Source organism: Uloborus diversus, chromosome 8, assembly GCF_026930045.1.
Source record: "Uloborus diversus isolate 005 chromosome 8, Udiv.v.3.1, whole genome shotgun sequence".
NCBI classification, from domain to species: Eukaryota; Metazoa; Arthropoda; class Arachnida; order Araneae; family Uloboridae; genus Uloborus; species Uloborus diversus.
The window spans coordinates 70,103,945-70,121,361 of record NC_072738.1 but is presented as its reverse complement, the minus strand read 5'-3'; the positions used below and the strand labels follow the sequence as shown (position 1 = coordinate 70,121,361).

Genomic DNA, 17,417 nt, shown 5'->3' with positions numbered 1-17,417 from the left:
CTTCATATTAGTTGCCTTAAATTTCTGCTATTTGTTGGGGAAGAATCCTTGCAAAAATGTAAATTGACAGCACTCCTTTGTTTTTTACATTGAAGTTATTTGTTTGGTCAATAATTTTTTCTACTAAACATCCAAAGAGAATTTTTTACTTTTTAATAAACATTTTTTTTTAAATGAGTGTTTTTTTTAAAGTTTTTTTAAACATTTTATTTTTGAGCATTTCCCACTTTTTAACCGACTTCAAAAAGGAGGCGGTTATCAGTAATACCGTATGTATGTGTTTTTTTTTTTGTTTGTCCACTCACAGCGTCTCACCTAGTGAGCCGATTTTGACGATTCTTTTTTTAATAGATAGGGTATGGCTCAACTTAGGTCCCATTACTTTGTTTGACCATAGTTGTTCTTTCGAAAAAAAAGTTATGGACAAAAAACAGTAAATTTCATGCAATTTCCCTATAAAATGATTAAATATAAAACCCATTGTTACAAAAGTTTGGTGCCATACAACAGTTATTTTAATAGAAATTGTACTGATAATTTTAAATGGAGGCTTCTCTGAAGCAAGCATTTAGTTTCTTCATTGTCAAGGCCCTATAGTGGGGGTAAACCTACCTGGAAGCGAGGTAATGCAGTGATTAGGATCTGCTCAGCCTTCCCAGTGCTACCAGGTTAGGTTTGCATCAATTATATATATATATATATATATATATATATATATATATATATATATATATATATATATATATATATATATATATAAATATAGTAGTATTTTTATCGTTATCATCTATGCCAATAACAGATGATCGTGGCTACGTGAGGAGATACAGGATTGCATCACAAGCAACTTGTATGCTGTGAAATGTAAATTACTCAGGGACAACGTAATATTTAAATAGCTATAATTAAATTAACACACAAATGAATTCCAGAAATTAACAAAGATAAATTTTTAGTGCCGAACGCTTAAAGTTTAAAGCGTGTTCATAGTTCTTTTTTGGAATTGCGTGTTCATAGTTTGGAATATTTTTATGAAAAAAATAAGGTGAAGTTTCGTGATGGTAACTTCTTACTATTTCTGAAATACATTTACACTAAAAAGAGTGAAATAAAAAAATTTTGGAAAAAAAATGGAACCGACTTCAAAATTGCTCTAAAAAGTGAAAAATAATTTTATTCTTTAAACACCAGCGATAATACTTTTAAACATAATTTTTGAAGAAGTTGGCGCAAAAGCGAGCCATATAACTCAATTATAAATTTAACCGGGCTCAGTTTCTTCACTACCACATACATTATGCATATGTGAGTAACTATATAAATGCTTCGTTCCTAACTTTGGATGATTTTCTGAAAAAAATATGAACGAAGCATGGTTACATTGGATTTCACTTTCAGTTTTTGCGCCAACTTCAAAAATTATGTTTAAAAGTATTATCGCTGGTGTTTAAAGAATAAAATTATTTTTCACTTTTTAGAGCAATTTTGAAGTCGGTTCTATTTTTTTTCCAAAATTTTTTTTATCAAGAATCAACTACCGATGTCAAAATGAAAAGACTAAAATTTGCAAGATGCCTTTGTTTTCATTAGTACAGTATACCCTAGTTTAATGCGGGGGTTACGTTTCTCGGAAATGCCGTGTAAATTAAGACTTAATATTAGTGTTAAAACAGGGGTTAGTTTCCGTAGATTTAAAAAAAAAATCATTCTAGTGATGACTAAAAATATAGTAAGTTTAATGTGTACTTATATCGATTTCTATGCACAACATGCTTAAAGAAAACACAAATTAATTCAATGTTTATGAAAAGGAGCTGGCTATGATAGTCTTTTGGCAGTCATGAAAATTTTTTCTCTGTAACTCTTTGCAGAGCATTAACGCATCCATGATCACTTGCATCATTTCCATGATAGAATCTTCCTTCACTAAGAAATCAGAAAAATCATTTCTACTGTCTAGGAATGGCTCAAAATTCTCAATGTGAACGTTTTTGGTTGAGTGTCACCGGTGTCGGCATCCTCGTTGGTTTTGGAATCCTTTGTCACTCCTAAAAGCTCTTCTTCCAGTGAGTTCTGAACTGTGTGAGTTTAATAACTTTACTTCTGGAAAGAGCTCTGGAACCAATCGCATAAAATGTCTCCAGTGGTCCAAGCTAAATTATTAGCACGCCAAAATGCAGTTTATTACTCGCACTTGTAATCTGAAGGAGTTTGGATTTTGAAAGAGGGGAAATTTTTATCCGTTTGCATTTTCACATCCGCGTAAAACCGAAACTCATCCGCGTAAAATAAAATGAAGGTGTCAAATCTTAAACCGCGTATAATCGAAACCGCATAAACTAAACCTGCGTAAAAAGAGGGTCTACTGTACCTCAGATGAGGACTTGCGCTCAATCATCAAACATCGCAGTTGGAAAACTATCTTACACAATTGTTATCTTGGGAAAATCGATTACCGAAATTCTTCTGTTACGCTCGTGATGAAGCCTTACATAAATAGCAAATGTAGCACTTTCTGTGGTCTTTACGAAAACGGGGTCTTTTTGCTTTTGTATAACCATCAGAGCTCGATCATCCTGACATTGGACATGGGGCACATTTCTAATTCAGGGCTCCCTAGGCAGGGCCGGATTTGGAAGTGTGGAGGCCCCGGGGCAACAAAGGAGTGGAGGCCCCTAATCAGGGTTCGAAACGATCATCATATTTTCGAAAATATCCGATACTTTGATATATATCCGAATATTTTGATATGTATGTATGTATCCCATATTTTCGACCCGTGCAAGTTAGGATATTTCGTAAAAATTTTATTGTGGGGGGCCCCTTTGTTGTGGAGGCCCAGGGGCAGTAGCACCGCCTGCCCTCCCCTAAATCCGGCCCTGCCCTTAAGGCCCGACTAAGATTTTCGAAGACACTGGGCACGAAATTCATTTTGTGGACCCCCTCTTTCCCGCCTTTTTTATATGTTGAAGCAATAAAATATTTCAATACTTGCGTTTTTACACAACCATACTAAATTTGGTGGTATCACAATTTTATACATACATTTAAAAAGTAAAAGAGATATAGTAGTATACGATAAATATATAAAATATGGTTAAACTTTGCCCGTTGCAGTAAACCGTGAATGCCAAAATTATCTATGATATAACTTTTAATAGTAAATACAGACTAAATTTGGAGTGGTTTTCTGATTTGCAAAGAGATCACATTTTGAAGGGGAGTAAAAGCAATAAAATATTTTGATACTTGCGTTTTTACACAACCATACTAAATTTAGTGGTACCACAATATAATACATACATTTAAAAAGTAAAAGAGATATAGTAGTATACGATAAATATATAAAATGGTTAAACTTTGCCCGTTGCAGTAAACCGTAAATACCAGAATTATCTACGATATAACTTTTAATAGTAAATTCAGACTAAATTTGGAGTGGTTTTCTGATTTGCAAAAAAATCACATTTTGAAGGGGAATTTTCATCAACAAATAGATTTTTTCCTTGTTTTGGCATTTGCAAAACTATCAATGATATTATACTCCAGATTCTGAGTGAAATCATTATTTATTTTTAATTAGCATGATAAATTAAGGGGATTTTGGCCCCCCTGAAATCTAAGAGGAGGGGCCTGTACCCCACATGCCCCTGCGGTAATCAGGCTCTGATAACCATGAAGAGATAAATGGACTATGTAAAGCTAGGGTGTCAGTTCGTAGTTGTCAACGTTAATTCCAAATTGGTACACTTAACCGAGGAACTTAAACCAATGATTTAACCTATTTGTGATTGTTGATTTCAGCGCCCGATTTGGAAGTGTGGAGGCCCCTAATCAGGGTTCGAAAAGATCATCATATTTTCGAAAATATCCGATACTTCGATATATATCGAATATTTTTATATATATGTATATCTCCGATATTTTCGATCAGCACTTTAATAGTAAATACATCCTGAAGTTACTGCTATTTATTTTTTATATTATTATTATTATAATTTATAGTGGAGGAAAAACGTAAAATTTGCTGACCCGTGAGAGTTAGGATATTTTGTAAAAAATTTATTGTGAGAGCCCCTTTCTTGTGGAGGCCCCGGGCCAGTAGATCCGGCCCTGGTTGATTTACGGCTCTATCACTCTAACCAGTTCAATGATAATTTTTTGCAACGACACTTCACACTGGATTTCTTTTTCCGGCATTCGCAAATGTAGGACTATTTTTGTATTTTTTAGTTTAGTGCCCTTGAAAATATTACTCTTAATTCTATGATAAATCAAGTTTTACTACTACTTAAATAGTAAGACATTTTTACAATTATTATCAATGTTTTGGGACATTTGATGATAATTTTGTTGTTGTTTTTTCAGTTAAAAGCCCGATGTCGGCAAGTGGTTATTTAGCCTTAACCCATACCTTAATTAAACTATGATTTTTAAAGTATTTTTCTCATAATGGGGTCGTTTCCAAAATTTTAAAAGTATTTTTTTTTCTGAAAGAGCATACTTAAAAACATAGGATCTGACCATTTTTTAAATAATTTGTTTAAGCTTAGTATTTTTAAAAAATTACTTAAATCGGTGCGCTTTCATTGTTTATGCTTCTGCCGATGACATCACAAATGATGAAATGCCATTCAGTGTTGCCATTTACAGAACAAAATATTAAATTTGCATCTTTACTCATGTGTATTGGCAACAATATGGTTGATAGCAAGCGAAGAACGCAATTTTAATTCGTTTCTTGATTATCATAACGCGGAAACGCGATTGAAAGATGCGCCAAAGAGCATTATTTGTGACGTCATCAAGTCCACGCCTTGTTTGAAAAATCAGAAATTTTAAAAAATTAATTAAAAAATTACTGTTGGGAAAATGAAAGTATTTTCTGGGTCCATGTTATTTTTTTTTTACTTATTCTATCAATTTCAGTGACAAAAAGTACTACTTTTGACTGAAGGAAACTACCTCATTAGGAAGAAAGTTTAAAGCCAAAGAACATATCGCACCCCGGCAAGGAAACTGACACAGCTCAAACTTTTGAAAATATGTTCTAACTATTGATTTAAAATCTAAATAAATGTTCTTTCTTGTCGTAAAACTGGCACAAAGTTAGCTTAAATAACTAGTGCGTGGTGGTGTAAAAAAGATACAAACAACAGTGACACATAATTGAAATTTCATTATTTATAAGAAAAAAAAAATCAAACTTTTAGTATTCAGTATGAATTTTGTCCACAAAAACTAAGCATTGAACACCACATCATAAACGTTTAGCGTCTGATATAATATTTGAAACTAAATCATTTAAAAGTACCCCTACTGTGTAAAACCTTGATTTTCTCCAATTCTGTCTTGTTTTTGTGTTTTTTTTTTGAGTAGTGACACTTTCCTTGTCGGGTTGCAATGTTTTAAAATGTAAATAATAATAATAAAAAAAAAAAAAAAAACCACCACGCATTTAAAGGTTAAAAAAAAAAAAGTTAAAATGTTGTCTTGATTGCAGATTGAACAGTTAAGAGTATCTAAAATTTTTCTTGAATTATCATGAATTCGCTCTGTAACTTTTCCAAGTTAAAAAAATTTCGAAAGTAATGTGCATTAAACCTTGAGCATAATAAATTTTTTCTATGAATGTTTAAGTATTCGCTGATTTTATTTAAGCTTTACAATTAATGATACTAGCAAATCAGTTAAATAAATTAGTAGAACGTATAGTTATTAGTTGAATTAAGGAATTTACTTATATGGGAGTTTTCTGGTTCTTTCATTCGAAAAAAAAATGAAGAAAAATATGCCATTTTTTTTCTCCTTTCCTTCCAGTTGTTTTTTAAAATTTACTTCAGATCTTATATCCATAATTGGCTACAGAGGGCGAAAACGCAAACTTTTGCGTGGTTTTTATTAAATCAAAAAAGGAAAACCACATTTACTGTTGTGTGTGTAGTGCACAGCAGTATTTGTTTTAAGAATTTTCTAAGGGGGAATTTTGTTTCCAGATACGATAGGAAGGAAGAATAAACGAAAAAACAAAAACGACTACACTATACCTGTTATTATATGAATCGAATTCTTATGAACCGAAAGCAGTTTCTATTGTGTCGTCAATTTTTTCCCCTCCTTGTTTTCTATCTTCAAGCAATAAACGTGCATTGGTGAAAGAGACAATTTATTTCGAAATATGATTTATTGTGCGCCTTGACTTAGGCTGTTCATTGTCAAATTTTGTTCAAGATTTCAAAATGTCTTGAGCTCAGGAACAGAAACAAGTAAGTAAAAATTTTTAAAGAAATGAATTATCTTTTTAAAATTTACTTTTGAGTTAAACATGCTTTTATTTAATTTTATTTTGCAGTTATAATAGTTGGATCGCGATATCAATGTCGATGTTTTTACTATCAATGTTTTGCTTTCAATGTCGATGTTTTTACTATCAATGTTTTGCTTTCAATGTCGATGTTTTACCATTGAATAAAAAATAGCATTAACCTTTTGAGGCACGGTGACTTTGAGCCCCCTCCCCCTTTGTGTTTTCTTTTCAGCCAATTGTTGAGGCCACAGTGCCCTTTGCCTGGAAATCAAGCCTTAACGAGTTAAAAAGCGGAGTGTATCATCAATGAAAAGTCTATTAAAATACAGTTTCAATGAAAGATACATTATTAATCAGTGATCGTGATATCCATCAAATTGAAAATACAGCAAACCCTCATCAATTCGGACTGTATTAAACCGGACTTCGCTTAATCCAGACAGCCATTTTTATATAAAAGGCGAGTTAGTACAATATAACGCATTTTTGTAGGCCGTATTTTGTATTTTTGTTATGTATTTTGTTTTATGTAAAATTGTTTCTGGATTTCCAATTTCGAAAAATCGTCGGTCCTCATGACGATATCAAACATGGCCCACAATTACATATTTTAGATTTTCAAAAAATTTCTTGGAGTGGGCCTCCGGATCTTTTCGCCCCTAAACATCTTTTAAGATCGTCTAAAACCGTTTTTGAACTACAATTTTGAAAAACATTTCGGGGGAAAGCCCCGAAAGCCCCTACTCCGCAATGTAATTTGAGAAAAAAATATAACAATTGTGTTTTTCAGGTTTCAGTCTAGAAAAATGGCCGGGGAACCGCCCCCAGACCGCTTTTCCACCGTAACATCAGCGAAGATCATCTAAATGCATTTTTAAGGCCATACAAATTAGAAAAAATAGATACTTCTCTTGATTTTTGAGCTAATTTCTTTATAGTTCCGGGGACAAAGGTTAAGTGTTCAGCAAGTGGGGGTTGGGGGCACGTGCTCCCTCGTGACCCCCCCCCCCGACGCTACGCTTCTGTGTACCATTTGTATAATTGTATCAAGATATTAATAAAGGTTTTTCTAAAACAATATTTACACCATTTATTAAGAAGCTGTTCAAATGAAATAATTATTGAAGGATTAATTTTTGTATTTATCGTCATACTTTTTTCCTTTATCATTTTTAAGATAAAAATAATCGACCAATTACAATTGTAACAATGACAAAGAAGTGAATGTATTTTAAGAATTATTAGTTACACAATATTGAAATCAGCCTTGGGTTTTTGTGAAACATTCTATCAGTAGACTTGGTTTTAAACCATAACTGGAGAAGTAGGCAGTCTTATATCCCAGAAGAATTAGGCTTTTGCATTCAAACATTCTGCAGTGTTTAATATATTGCTTTATACAGGGTGAATCTAAGCTCTTGGGCAAAACTTTAAGGGGTGTTAGAGGGGAGGATAAGAAGCAAGAATCACATATGGGAACCTATGGTTGCAAATGCATTTCTGACGGACTACATGCACACGAAGTCAGAAACTGATGGATGCGAAACAGGTCGCAAATTTACTACACAAAGACGATTTTATACAACATTTTAGTTTTTAAGAAAGGTTTTAAACGTTGAAATTTGTGACCTGCAGCTGTAGTACATGCGTCGCAAAGACAAAGCACTCACTGTCGCAATAACGAGCCATTTCAAGAACTTTTCATTGACCGCTGCGCCTTTTTTGCGGAGCGTGTTTTGAGCTACTCTACAAGCAGAAACCCTTAACAACTACTCTAAAAACCTTTCATTTCTACATAGTATAAAATAACATAGTATAAAATGAAGTCCCCAAAAAGCGTCTGTGTTTGAACCCGCAAAACTCGAGAACTACCCTGCCGATTGCGCTGAAATTTTCACAGTTTGTTCCTTTAAGTCCTGAAAAAATTTGCAGACCAGTTCGAATAAAATTTGATGAATAGTTCTTTTTTTATTCCAATTTACGTCCAGCTTACACATAAATTCTCAAATATGGGAGTGAAAAATTACTTGCACATATTAATATTACATATCGTTAGAAAAGGTAGAATTTTCCGCGTTCTACGTAATTTGTTTCAAAGCTCTAACTTTATTACGGCGGGAGTAATTTGCGTTTTTAGCTCGAATTGTTCTAGGCTTAGCTGAAATTTAGGTACTACTTTCCTCATTAAATAAATCAATAAAAAGTGAAGGAATTGTCCCACAGCTTTCTTTTTGACTCCATTCGAAAAAGCGACCTTTTTTACTCCAGATCTAACTCGACCTATGGTTGAAAAAATAAGCTTTTATCTCGAAAGGAAAAAAAGTTACAAGCCTAAAAAGGCTTCAATCAAGTTTAAGAAATCTCGATTCTATTCAAATTGTGAACCATTTTCTTTCGCATTTTAATTCCTTAAACTTATTTTATTTTGTGTTTCTACGGTTACGCATTTTAAATCCACCTTTCTGGATTCAATTTCTTAAAAGTATTTTAATATCTGTAGTCATTGTTTGGAAGGATAATCATGATGTTTTTTTTTAAATTTATTTTTTACGCCTGATTGTTGAATATACGCCACTTGACACAATTTTTATTTTCAAGGTGGACCGGGGAAAGTCGGGCAACGCAGCTAGTAAAAACTAAAACGTTACGTAAAATCATCTTTGTATAATAAATTCGTGAACTGTTTTGCATCCATCAACTTCTGGTTTTGTGTATGTAGTACATCAGCTTCACGTTTGCGACCAGGGTTCTCATATGATTTTTGCGTCGTCCCCTTTAACATCCCTTAAAATTTTGCTCCCGAGTTCAGACTAACCCTATATGTACTGTTGGGTGGTTCAAAAATTTTTTTTCGAGCTGAAGTCCAGAGGCCATCCCTTATTTTTTTTTTAGATTACTAATAGTATTTTGCTGTAAAAGTTTTAGTTTCTTCTCAAATTTTAAGAGGGTGCTAATGACCCCGTAATTTAACATTAGCCGTAGTATATAAAATGCCACACGTTTAGAAACATTGAATTTCCCCAGCTGTTTTTCCTTTCTAAATAATTATTTTATTGCAATGTATATATGCATATTACTAGTGTATATTATAATATGCAGCATTGTTTTTTCAGTTCAATGTATTTTTTTAACCCTACTCCCCATATGGATGAAGTTTGGGGGAGGAGGTTGAGAACCCTCTTTCAGTTGAAATAGGAAGCTAAAATTCTTCCAATATATTACTATCCACAAGTCTAAAAATATTGAGGGGTGGCCCGTTAGCTAGGAGAAACTTTTATGCAACGACACGCGTGGTTGACATTTTGAGCACTTGCTGCGATTTTTTTTTTTATATAAATCATTTTGTACAAAATCTGTAATCTTTCATTCACTTTCCCAACGCAGTTGTGGGATCAGGTTTCAGGTTTGAATTCCAATATTATTCCTTCTTTCTGCCTCCCCAAGTGGAATATACGATTCAATGTTCTTTGTAATTATTGGTCGTTTGTTTAGCTACTATCACCCCTCTTAATTTATAAAAACAATTTAGAATCACCCTGTATATGTATTTCACTTGCTGTATCGTTTCAGTTGTATTTGTATAAATAAGTAATGAAAAAATCAATGGCAAATCTCCTACTTCAATTTATTAAATTTTGTGGAGTACACAGGAAACAGAACGTTGATGTTACGCACACTCCAACTCACCATTTACGTTACAAAAACATCATCTCCCCCGTTAAGGGTTAACTTATAATAATCGGAAGATTATGTAGCAAAAAGTGGCCTACTGTTATTTTCTCTTCATTAATTTATGGATATGAGAAATTTATTTTAGGGGATACATTTAATTTGTATGTAATATGAAGTTGTGAATTATTGCACTCTTTCAAATATATATATTGTTGCAAAATATTATTCAGAAAAACAGGAAAAAGCCCTTTTGGTTGAATAATCACCAGCAGTTGCGGTGAGATTTTTGTTCGCTCTGTTTCATGTTATCGGAAAGACCGGAAGTTTGGACAGACTGTTTTACTTGTTTTGTTTTTGTCACATGTTTCTTTGGAAAATTGCGCTCTTGAAGCAATTCGTATACAAATAATGCCTGTTCGAATTCCTATTTTTGTCCTTACTTAACGGTTAGCGCCGTTCGGCAGAAGGTGCACTGCGAAATGCTTGTTTGTTTTTAAGAAGTATGTTTCATTCTGTCGCGTATTAGTTTTTGAAATTTTTGGCAAAGAAGAAACTGCATGTTTCGTTACTTTTTTGCATTGCTACCGGGATGATTCCACAACGCCGATTAAATTTTAAGTGCTGAGATTTGTGCGGCGCATTTCGACCTTTCTCGTTGTTTCAAAATGTATTATTTGAAAGACCGCAGGAGATATTCTACAAGGTGAACTATATTATGTCTTCCAATTGATACGGTAAGTGTTCACGCTTTCTAAATGTCCATTCAGTTTGTTCTTAAATAATATGAGCAGGTTTTTTAAATCGAAAATCGGGACATATCCCTGATGGGGAGGGGAGGGGGGGCGGAGACGATGTCTTTTATTTGACCAGTTCAATATTTCTTCAAACTGAAGAATTCCAGATTTTGCTTGAAAAGTAATTTTGACGTGTGCAACTGCAATACAATGCTTATTTTATGATATCATTACTGTTGTTTCAATCTATGAAATAAGAACCCAAGTAATTATGAAAGTGTAATTATTCAGATGCCTGTTAAGATCATGAATTGAAAAATAACTCAATGTTGCCAATTACAGAATCTTACAGCACACAACACATTTTTTGGTATGTCTACATAGGTGTTTTAGTCATTCAGGAGCGTGTTTAAGGGGGGGGGGGGAGGAGAAGGGACACCTGTTGGCCCGGGCCCGAGCCTGAAGGTGACCTGAGATTTTTTAAAATAAGGGGTGCAATACATGTAGAGGGATAAATAGTATGGAGGGAGCGGGGGGGGGGGGCGTAAAAATCGTTTGTGACGAGCCCCAAAATTTCTGTGCTCGCCCCTGGTTATATTTGCAGTTGAAAGCAATTTTGATAAGTAAATTGTTGTTACTTTTTAAAGTCTAAAAAGTCTAAAAATCCCTTGCGTGGATACGAAAAGTTGATGTAGTCATAAGAAGATATTTTGAAGTGATGAATACCCACAAAAGTAGTGAAAGATCCAGTTTTTTTTCCTCTTCATTTTGTGGAACTTAGCAGCACTTTAAAGAAAAGCGGAACATGTTAGCAAGACATTAGGACAGCTGGACTGTGAGACAAAAAGAATATAAATAAAAACAATTTATCCTACGATATTTGGAAGAAGCGTCAAAGGCGTTACCAGTAACATGGTAACTGGTAACAGACTTGACTGGTAACGAATTTAACAGTATCAGCAAAATATCTTCCAAATCCAACATGCTAATTAAAACAACAAGAATTACAGCAAAATCTGAGGGGGGGGGAACCCCCTTAAAAAATTTATATTTAAGCAAAAGAAAGCAATAAAATTTTTTATGCCAATAAATAAATAAATAAATAAATAAAAAAAAAATATATCTAATATATATAAAAAATTTTCTGTCACGGTGTTAGTGTTTGAACTCCTCCGAAACGGTTCGAGCGATTTTTATGAAATTTTTTACGTGTATATGGTAAATATGAGAATAGCTCGTAAAGTATATTTTATACCGCTAGGTAATCAGGGTGTCCCTATCCATAACTTTTTTTTGAAAATCATTGTTGAAATTCATTGTAAAAACCATTTTAAAAAAACATAATAAAAACCATTGTCGAAAATCATTGTAAAAATTATTGTTGAAAATCATTGTAAAAACCTTGCTTAAATTAATTACAAACATTTTATTTGTAGACAAACAGAAGATAGCTACAAATTTTTTTAAAATCATTGCGAGTTTTCCGACGTTTTGCCGGAGCGTGGAATCATTTTGACATTTTATTCTGCATTTGTTTTGTAGCACAAAGCAGTGCGTGCCAAATTCTGAACGATACAAAAATTTTGTCTACTTGTGTGTGTGTGTGTGTGTGTGTGTGTGTGTGTGTATTACTGTATTGAGAAAATGAATGGTTGTTTTTTGTTTTTATCGGTGATCATCGTATAAAGCGTTCCATTTCTCTTTCTGTCAAAGATCTCATTCCCACAAACTGACAATAGATTTGTTATGTATTGTTAATTAAAACCAAAATATTAACTAGAAAATATTTTATGGCAGAACAACGTTTGCTGAGGCAGCTAGTAAATAAATAAAAATACCTAAATAAGTAACGGACTTGCATTAAATTTTAATACCCACGTTTAAAATAAATTGTTCATACTACAACACTTCTTTTTCTACTACAGAGGAAATGGCTACAGGTGAACATTTAACTAGTATAAATGTTTTTTTATTATTATTATTGAAGTTAGATTTTAATGTAAAATAGAAAAAGTTGTGCGTTTTGAGAAGAATTGCCATTGTTATTTGAACTAGTAGTTTTTTCGAATTCCGTACATCAATTTAGGTAGTGAAAAGCAAAGAGATGTAAGTGTACATTTTCAAGTTTTGAGTAAAACGCGTTTAAAGATAGCGTCCTAGGTAGGTAGGCTTTCATTGATGTTTTTTCTTCAAAATCATGCTGTACAGCAGCACCTACGAGGGCTACTAATTCTATCTCTTCCCCCAAGACAGAGAAGAGTTTCTCCTTTTATTTGTACTAGGGCTGTGCGATGCATCGATGTATCGTCAAAAACCGGTGTACATCCTACATCGTTAAACCGGTTTAGAATTTTTCTCTAAACTGATGCATCAATAATGCTCCTATGTATAGACACCTGTCCAGGGTTGCTGCTGTTTTAATCTCTAATTTTTTCACACTAATGTTAATTAGCAGTGCGTCAATCCAACCTGGTTTAAGAATGAAGGTGCGAAGAGTTAGACCTTCATTTCTCCTAAAACATGTAAGAATTGCACATGTGTTCTTAGTTATAGACGAAAGATATGTTGATGAACCATTAAGTTTACCATATAGTCACTTGCGAGAAAAAAAGAGCAAAATAGCAATAAAAAATGCAACATGTATTTTGGTGTTACAAGAAGTTGAGTTCCTAGCACAAATGTCACACGGGTCGGTAACTCTCAGTGTAACCGACTCCCCGCCCCCTCCCCCCTTCCAGAAAAAAAAACTATATAAATGTTTTATGTAAATATAAAATATATATAACTTTCAGAAACAACAGTTCTATTTTTATGGCATAAGAAAAGTTGGAAAACATATAAACAGCGAATCCATTTTATGCAAAGTTTGTCCTAGATGATATATGTAACCTCCCCCCCCCCACCTGCAATATTGGACTCTCTTTTTATTAAATTTGTTAGATTAAATAGAATTTAAGATATATTGGAGGAAATTTTCAGAATTAAAGTATTTATATATATTTTTTATAAACTATGAAATCCTCTTTGAGTGTCACTCGGTGCGGCCCCCCTCTCCCGCTACTGATTACAAAGAACCTTTTTTTTTAATGTAAAAATATGTGAGCTTTTGAAAGGAATGCATGACTTTGCACCCATTTACGCACATCTTTTTGCATTGAAAAAACAGGCTCATTGTAATCTCAAAAACTTGTCTGACATATTTTTCACTAACTTGCGCTTTTTGCACTGCTTTATAATACAACAAATTTCTTTCTGGTGCTAAAATCTGTTTAATTCGTATTCGGCATGATATTTTATTTTTACACCTTGTATATATTTTGTAAAACTTAAACAAGTAAAAAAAAAAAAAAAAACTTACATCGTGATGCAGCGCTACATCGCGATGTAAGGTTGATGATGCATCACGATGTAGAAATTCCTACATCGCCCAGGTAAAATACTACAAATTCAAATCTCAATCAGCAACTATCGTTCGGTACGCAAAAGTGCGCCATGAAAAAGTTGTATGGGATGGAAAAGGAATTTTGAGCAAAATATAACGCGCTTGGTGAAAACGCGTGCTGTGGCTCTAGTACATTTGATTTTACAGAAATTAAATAATTGTGAACATTTAGCAAACGATCCCCAATAAACTTCATCACCTTCTAAAATAGATTTTTCTTTTCCAATGGAGGTGATGTTTGGTTTTTGTTCAAGACCTGCAAATTTCGGACAAAAACGTTGTCTATTTGATTTGTGTACCTTGTTATATCCAATATAACTTGCACTGAGAATACCCTAACAGGGGGTGAATGCTGATTGGTTTCATCAAGTCGTAGGGTCGGTAAAAGTTTTTGCATTCCTTCGCTAATTTTACCTTTCATATTAAAGGGACATTCAAAAACTTAAACCGTTTAACGTATGCACTGGCATGCGAGTCATCCTCTGTTTCATCCATTTTTTTTTAGAGTCGTGTCGAATATTGCAGATTGCTCAGATAATTTATCCAGTATAAATTTCGGGGTACCACTCACATTTATAAGATGAGCTTCCCGATGACAAAGACATCGTAGGCACTTTCTACTGGTTAAAGAGCATAAATAATGTTAGACTTTTCACTGCTTTCTTCTTTGGAGTAAAATATTGTGCTCTTTTAGTAAGTTAAAAGTTTTGAGTACATTCCTTAAGCTTACATAAGCTTTCCAATACTGCATTTCGGCTACTCGAGTGGGTTTTGCAATATGTAATAAACTTTCTCAATTTATTTCTTAAAGTGCAATTTTCTGGATTCAAATTTTATTGATGGTTTTCGAAAACGTTTAATTTTTACGCATATCTTCCCAATTTATGACCGAATGAAAACCAATTCATACTCAGAAAAATATACTCTATTTTTATTGTGCTCTTAAACGGGAAGTTCACCGTTCATCATGTGAGGCACGAAGTTTTTCTTGCTCTTCTTGCAAATATTCAAGAAGAGTGATTCAAACTTCAGATAATGTTAATGAAAATATTCGTTTTATGAGGGGCAAAAGTAGGAAAACGCTTGCATGGAAAATCTTTGCGAGGTTGGAAATCTTGCGGGATTTTGCTCTCATTCCCGCGGGATTAATCCCGCTAAACATCATGAGGCATCCCGCGAGATTAGGGATCGGGAATTCGGCATTAGAAACCCTTGTATTAACAAACTCTTGATAAAATTAAAAAATTTTTCATATTACATTATACCTTGGTAAAGAACTTGACGGAATATGATAAATTCTTTTGTAGATAACTTTAAAAAAAAGTATTTTCAGGAATAATCTCAGGAATTTAAAAAAAAAAATAGTTATTTACCTCATGAAATGACCCAATTATTATCCTTTTACAGCAAAAGAAAAAGCGATTTTTTTTTCTGAATTCTAAAATAAAGCTTTTTTTTTTCATCTAGGGTAATGGCACCAGTCAGACATGCTTAATTTTCTGAGCCTTTTAATGTATTTAGACTTTTTAAACTATTTTTCTCTCATGCAACAACATTTCATCTAACGTTTGTCTGCTTCTGGATCCTTTGAATCATTTAATTCTATTTTCATTTGCTTAATTTCGAAAAAAGGTCAGACCCCAGTAGCATACATCGAAAAATCTGATGATATCCTGTAACAGACAGGCGAAAAGGATGAGTACATACACGATGAGGAAAAAATGAGTAATAGACAAAATTCGTTTTTTCTCTTTGAAATGTGCAAAAGTTCTTTATTTTTAGAACTAAAGTCTTATTAAATTCAAATGAACATGAAACACCAGCTGACCTCGGGGTGGCTGTTTATATCCTTCCACCACTGCCTTATAAATACCAACTGGCTCATAAAATTCACTCTGGTAACATTAAATGGTTGCACCGTAATCATGGGTCACAGCAGCATCAGTTTTAATCGCCTAAAAGGCTTATTACTTAAATCCAAACTTATGACTGTCTGTTATTGGACCCTTGTCTGTAACTGGTGACCTTACACTATTAGACCATATTGAAGATAGTGATCATAACAGCATTAGGTTCTGGATTGAATTTGAAGTGTACAAAGTTGAAAATTTTATGCTTGTGTCCAATTTCAGAAACATTGATTTTGTTGCCTTTAGGCAGAGCTTGAAAGAGGGTTTTTCGTCAGGATTGGAAAGTAGCGACGTAGATCAGCAGTGGACGGAATTTAAAGAAAAACTGGCCAAAAAGGTTGGGGATTATGTTCCATTTAGGAAAAAAAAGGTGTTCGTACTAAAATTTGGCCCATGTGGTTCTCCAGGGAGATTAAAGAAGCTCTGAATTATAAAGCAAGCGGCTTTTCGTCAGTTTAAGGAAACTGGTCTGAGTGCAAAAGGCTCCAGTACTGTAAGGCAAGACGAAATTTTAAGTATTTGGTACAGATTCGGAAAAGAGAATTGGAGCAAAAGCTAGCAGATAACATTGATGGGAATCCTAAAAGAATTTTTGCTTACGCTAATTCTGGGAAAACTCGAAGCATTCAAATTGGGCCATTGGTTGTTGAGCATGGAAATTTAATCCAAAACGATGGGGATATTGCAAATGTTCTAAATAACTTTTTTTCCAGTGCGTTTAACGATAACTGTATCTCAACAGTTGATACTAGCAAGACACAAGCTATTATACAGTTTGAGGATTTTGTGTTTTCCAGGGAGGAGGTTCTATTTCATTTGAAAAAAAATTAAAGCAACTAAAGCTCAGGGACCAGATAATATTCATCCAAAAATTTTAATTGAATGTGCAGGGGAATAAGTAAATAATATTTCAAATATTTTCAATGCTTCTTATAACTCAAGGACAGTGCCAGAGGACTGGAAATTGGCTAACATAACGCCGTTCTTCAAGAATGGGACTAAAGGTAATGCTAGGAATTATAGACCTGTAAGTCTGACTTCTGTGGGCTGTAAGATTTTCGAAACTTTTATCAAAATTAATATTATGAATTTCTTAGAGACTAATAGTCTGTTGACTGCTTTGCAGTATGGGTTCAGGAAAGGTAAATCGTGTGCTACTAATTTATTGCATTTCTACGATAAGGTTACCTTATTGGCTTTAGATAACAAAAAGTGCGTGGATGTTGTTTATATTGATTTTCAAAAAGCTTTCGATAAGTTACCGAATGTTGCTTTTCTCAGCAAATTAGCTGATATAGGAATAGGAGGAAAAAACTTTACTTTGGGTTAGAAATTGGCTGACTGGAAGGAAA

General features: G+C 33.5%; 1 protein-coding gene across 2 annotated transcripts in view; it reads left to right on the top strand.

Moving 5' to 3' along the window:
* The first annotated feature begins 6,249 nt into the window (after positions 1-6,249).
* Positions 6,250-17,417, top strand: part of LOC129228178 (synaptotagmin 1-like) — a 92,943-nt gene continuing 81,775 nt past the window's right edge. The window contains exon 1 of one of the 2 annotated variants that reach the window (XM_054862838.1): positions 6,250-6,266. The gene's annotated coding sequence lies outside the window, so the exon portion shown is untranslated. Of the gene's footprint in view, positions 6,267-10,436; positions 10,714-17,417 lie in introns of those variants that run through there. The other variant, XM_054862839.1, reaches the window with a different exon arrangement.